Below are 6,275 nucleotides of genomic sequence, written 5' to 3' on the forward strand. Positions count from 1 at the left end.
GTGAAATGTTCTGTAATGCACGAGTCAACACGTTCCATGCTCTTTTGAGAGGTCTGATGTACAAATTCATCTGTCGATTGAATGTTTCTCATAACTCTGTCATTATGCTGCTTTCAAATCCGTGGCTCAGTGCTGTACGATACCAGTCACCTCTGTGGAAACATTGGTATGGCTGCCTTTTTTTAGTTTGTATTTGAGTGTTGTATGTTTTGTAATAATGGACCAAGAGTCTCTTTAAATAAAGATGATGATGATGATGATGATGATGATGATGATGATGATGATGATGATGATGATGATGATGATGATGATGATGATGATGATGATGATGATGATGATGATGATGATGATGATGATGATGATAACTTTGACATGTTTACTCAGATTTAGCATGTTATGTTTCTGTTTATCTCTGCTGCCTTTGGTCCACATATACATTGTACTGTGAATTAAATAGTCATTTTATATTTTAGCAGAGTTTCACAGGATAACAAACCTCAACCTGAAGAACCACTTCTATGCGGAGTTGGATAGACATGTCGTCCATCTTCAGAGCCTGTTCAGGAAGAAGGCGGCAAGGAAAGGAAACTGAAGATCTGGATCAGCTATTCGCCTCCTATGACCTCCAGGTGAGTCGGTTATGCCTCTTGGTGTTTTATTCTCATACTAGAGTGGATTATCTTTGTCAAAATGTTAATCTCTGCAGTCATGGAAGAGCACTTTCTTGTGATATCAATTGTTGTGTGGTTATACTGTTTAGCATCCAAAGTAAAACAAAGATATGTTCTCACACTCAAGGAGCAAGGTGACGTCCATGTCCTCCGTGCTGCTGTCCTCCGTGCTCTGCCTGCATATCTGCATGAAGATGACTCCACGTTTCTGAGGCTGTGGCATGTAAGTCAGCATAATGACTGTTTTCAATGTATGTGACAGATCATCCAAAAATATAGTTTATCTTGTTACATTGTTTCAAGAGCTCTATCACAGGTAGACAATTATTTGAATTTTTATAGTGAAAAAATAATAATAAATGAAAAAAGTATGAACTGTCCTGGTGTCATCAAAGCTTGATTCTGTCACTGAGGTGTTAATCAAACATTATCTCTTGTGTTGCTCACATCCCATTCAGGTTCTAGTTCCAAGATTTGAATATTGCCATAAAAATTATTGTAAGGTACACAATGGACATGTTGAATATAATCTCCCTTTACTTACACTTCAGAGGTGTTGAATATGATTTCTACTTTAGGATTTATTTGAAATTAAGCTCTTTAGGTTTCAGTGTAAAAGATGGGCTCACGTGATTTAATAAAATACACAATCATGAGGGCTTTCTTTCCTGCAGCATCAGTGTTCAATACAAAATAATTTCTAGTGTTCCCCATATTTTTTTGTATGTGTGGTAGGGAGAGATTATACTGTAAATACATATTCAGTTGCCAGTTTATTAGGTACAACAAGCTAATAGTAACAGTGTAATACAGTGATAAAATGAATCCTACCCTTATGATGGTTATAAATGTTTTTTTGTTGAAAGCATTTATGTCAACTGATTGGTTATTTTGGAGGCTGGCGTTTCTGGTGCTGTAACATTATGTTGTGCAATGCTAATAGGCGTTTCCTTAAACCCACATTAGGCACAAAACATACGGTTATTTGATGTGATATGTCGCCGATGTATTTTTCAGAAAACACATTTCTGAGAGGCAATTTGGGTAACGTTTATCTGTTCTTGTCATCAGGTGGAGCAGTCTGATGATCCAGACACAGAGGACATCGCGGTCGGACTTCTCGTGATCGGTGCCAGGTCAACAGACACCACGCTCTTCTGCCCAGAGAGCATCGCTGTTGTCATTGAGGGTAACGGAGTTATCCAACTCCCCACACTGGCTGCCGCATTCATCCTGCTTTTTGCACTGACCTTTGCCCTTTGCCCTATGCCCTGCATCTGAGCTACCCAAAAGACTTGGTCAACACTTTCGACTTTACCCAGAAAGTGTTGATGGGCCTGGATGAGGGGACCTTGAAGCCCAGGGTGTTGAGCCTGAAAAAGCTTTTGGCAGTTTAATCCTACCAACAAAGTTGCACTTTAACAATCACACACACACACTGTTCTCCTCTGTTTACATCCTGCTGCTTTACATCTGTGTTCTGTTGTGTTCATTGACAGATTTGTTACGGTTCAGCTTCAAGTTGAAGGACTGTTCGTAGATGTTGTTTTATACGTATTGGGTCTTTATGGTCCATGTGTTAAATTAATACGCAGAACTGTTCCTGAAAATTGTGTTCACTCATAAGTGATGGTTAAAATACGCACAGATATTTCTCAAGGCCCTAGCACTGTTTTTAAGGTGTTTTTTAATTTATTTAAGTGTTAAATATATTGAATTTGTATTGTGCTAAAATGCATTGTTCTTTTGTAGTGGAAATGGAATGTTGGCGATTTGCCAAAGCTGTTCAAATTATCAATAAATGCATTTTTATATATACATGGTGTGTTTGGAGATAATTCATTGCACTATTATACATTATTATTATATTTATTTAACCCAGTGATATAGTTAATTTCAATCACTAGCTTGGGTCAAATGAACAACCCAATGTATGGTTTATATTTATTTAACCCAGTGATGTAGTTAATTTCAATCACTAGCTTGGGTCAAATAAACAACCCCGCACATGGGTTAAAATGATCCAGCCCAGCGTATGGGTTAAGACAACCCAGCGCGTGTTCTGTCCTATAGTGACTCAGCAGCTGGGTTATGATTGGGTTATTTTTTAACCCAGTAGTTTTAAGAGTGTGTGATGGCTTTGTGTGGAAAGCTGCTGAAGCCAGCCGGTGACTCCTCATCAGTGTCTCCAGGCAGCACCCAGCTATTCTTCCATCTTGCAGATGAAAATACTTTGATATGTGAGTAATAACTAACTTGTCTCTAACATAATATTGAATGTCAGTGTTTCCCCTAGGTTTACTGCTGATATATTCTTTAAATCCTCTGGAGCAGAGAGAGGAGCTGTGGATTATTGTTATTGATTAATGCATCAGTGTTTCTTAGGGTCAAAAACACTAAACTCAACTTGAAATGAAAGCGTTTAGTTTATTTAATAAAAGAGCTCATGTTCAATGTGAAAAGTGACCGTGGATATATATTATTTGCAATTTGGTGCTATATATATTTAAAAAAGTTTAAAAAAAGTTTAAAAAAAAAAATAATAATAATAATACAAAAATATATATGGGTTAGGGTTAACCCTATCCAGTAGTTAGTTTTAGGGTAAGCACCACTGTTTTTTTATTTTATGTATTCATTTTAAGAGAAAGGGATTTCAGAAACAAGTCGCACAAGTTTGGCTTGAGGTAACATTAACAAAAGGTAACTGTTGTTACCCCTTCTAAACTTATGAAATAATGAGAAAAATATGAACGACTCTTCATAGAGCCATGTCCACACAGCTTTAAAGTCGTAGGAAGCTGAAGCATTACATTCGTGCCAACGGCTAGTTGTCGTTTCTAAGGTATTAGAAAGTTGGTGTTCTGGAAGGTTTAGCATAGGATCAATGCCCTTGGGATGCTCTCAATAACTGTTTTACAATTATTATTTTTGTGTTTTGTGTAACCCTGCTTCAAAGGTCCATCATACAAGATGTAGGGGATCTATTGGCAGCTGCTGATAATAACATCCATCATTATGGTTTACTAATAGTTATCACTTCACTTCCCCCTCCAGCACCTGGACACAGCAGGAACCTACGCCAGGATCCTGTTTGTGGTCTTCAGCTCCGCCTTCAACACCATCATCCCGGCTCTGCTGCAGTACAAGTTCTCCCAGCTGCGCGTGCCCGACTCCACCTGCAGCTGGATCACAGACTTCCTGTCTGACAGGAAGCAGCACGTGAGGCTGGGGAAACACCTCTCTGACTCCCGGACCATCAGCATCGGTTCCCCTCAAGGCTGCGTTCTTTCCCCTCTGCTCTTCTCCCTGTACACCAACAGCTGCACATCCAGTCACCAGTCTATCAAGCTCTCTCCATCAGGACCAGAACCTCTCTCCATCAGGACCAAAACCTCTCTCCATCAGGACCAGAACCTCTCCATCAGGACCAGAACCTCTCTCCATCAGGACCAGAACCTCTCTCCATCAGGACCAGAACCTCTCGCCACCTCAACAAGGCCCGCTCCCCCCCACTGACACTTTACCTCAGCCACAATGCAGACTCTATGCATTACATAATGGAGATCACAGGATGGTAAATAATGCAATGTTTAAATATTGCTTACTGCACATATTTTATATTCTATCATTTATTGCATTCTATTTCGATGTAAAATACTGCTTTATTTTATTGCTATCTTACTATTTTTATTACAGTGTTCTTAATATAGTTTGCTATCTGTGTACTTTTTTTTTATTTAATTTTTTTATTTGTATGTATGCACCACGACACCTAGTCAAATTCCTTGTACGTGTGAACCTACCTGGCAATAAACCCATTACTGATTCTGATCTGTTTGTCCTCTAGGTTGCACTGCCACGTCTACAGTAGCACAGAATGGACAGAGGAAACATGATTGGCCCTCAAGTTTTTTGCAGCCAACATCCATTATCCTACAACTTGGGATAGGAGGGTGAGTGAACAAGCTATCCATTGGTTGGAACCTACCATTGTTAGACATACTAAATCCTGCACACTGCTCCTTCAAATTGACAATGTGAACATATGTCGCCATTTTGTAAATCTTGTTATTTTCTGCAAACTACTTATTAGCTTAAGTTTAGGGAATGAGGTGTGACGGATGGTGATTCAGAACAGAATTATGCTCTTTGTGAGCCATATAATACCGACTACTGAGTTTGAATCCAACTCCTATAATGCATTTTATGTCTCTTTTCTGCCCTTGTTTCATGTCTCTCTGTAATCCCCTGTTGAAGAATAAAGCATGAACTTAATCTAACAAAAAAGTTTAGGTTGGAATCAGCTGATGGTGAAGCTATAAGAAATAAACCAAAAAAAGACGACCTAATTGGTGAGCTTTAGAGGTGCTCGGGTGCAAATGTTATTACCTGGATAGAGCCAGGCTAGCCGTTTGCTCCTCTTTCCAGTCCAGTCTTTTAGCAAACTGGCTGCTGAATGTAGCTTGTGTTACTGTACAGAGTGAGAGTGATTTTCTTATTATAACAGAAGTTGTATGGGATACACACACTCTCTCTTCCTCACGCTTATTTTTGTAATCTTGTCTTTCAGCTGCTGCTCGGCAGTTCGACCGCAAGCTGACCCACAATGGCTTCAGTGAAACTGTGAAGAAGTGGCTTCGTTATGCTCCAGAGCGCGAGGGAGGCATCCCAAGGAACACAAGTGAAATGAACACAAGTTAAACAAGCGCAAGTCTAACTTAGGGTACCCCACCACACTCTGTGTTTTCCTTGTGCATACAGTACAAAGGTTACCGCCTCATAGACAATACTGTTCTTTCATGGACAATAGACTGTTGTTCTTACTGTCTTCATGGAAGACTTGAAGCTTCAGGCTGTTCTTGTTTGGAGTTGCACCAATGGTTCTTACACACCCTCTTTTTTATGGGGGTATCTTGTGTCACTGTATATTTGCACATGCGATGTGTCCTCTGCATTTATTCCACAGCGTTTGGGGAGCAATAACGGGTTAAGAGTCTTGCTCAGGGACACATTGCTGCCTGTTTTCAAAAAATAAATTTGAATATTAAAATCATGTTTTCTGTCATTTTTAGTTTGATTTCACACATTTTGGGAAATATGGTAATTCAAGGTAATTTTGAACAAGCTAATACAACCGTCTGCCAACAATACATGGTGAAGTGTGTGTTTACAAGTTTGGACCACTTCATTCAGTACAGTATTGATGTTGCACTTGTTAATGGTCTGTTAAGATGTAGACCTATATGCAGAAAACTCACTGGTGAAAAACATTCACTTTCTTAATGTGTTACAGTATGCTTAGAAAAGTTGAATATTTGAAAGTAAGTTTTACATTTAGATGATGGTTGAATCAATATTGATTCCTAACACTGATTCAATATAAAATCAACTAAAATGTATATGTAGATTCCCATTTGGATGATGGTTGAATCAATGTTGATTCCTAACACTGATTCAATATAAAATCAACTACAATTTACATGTAGATTCCCATTTGGAAGATGGTTGAATCAATGTTGATTCCTAACACTGATTCAATATAAAATCAACTAAAATGTATATGTAGATTCCCATTTGGATGATGGTTGAATCAATGTTGAT

The 6,275-nt window shown here is 38.7% G+C and overlaps 1 long non-coding RNA gene across 1 annotated transcript; it reads left to right on the top strand.

Annotated features, from left to right (window-relative positions):
• Positions 1 to 2,859: 2,859 nt before the first annotated feature.
• Positions 2,860 to 5,674, top strand: LOC139435106 (uncharacterized). The gene is made up of 4 exons (XR_011644379.1): positions 2,860 to 2,911; positions 3,729 to 4,248; positions 4,522 to 4,627; positions 5,245 to 5,674. It is a non-coding gene; the product is annotated as an uncharacterized lncRNA (long non-coding RNA).
• The last annotated feature ends 601 nt before the right edge of the window (positions 5,675 to 6,275 follow it).

The sequence above is a fragment of the Pseudochaenichthys georgianus genome, chromosome 14 (assembly GCF_902827115.2).
Source record: "Pseudochaenichthys georgianus chromosome 14, fPseGeo1.2, whole genome shotgun sequence".
Taxonomy (NCBI): Eukaryota; Metazoa; Chordata; class Actinopteri; order Perciformes; family Channichthyidae; genus Pseudochaenichthys; species Pseudochaenichthys georgianus.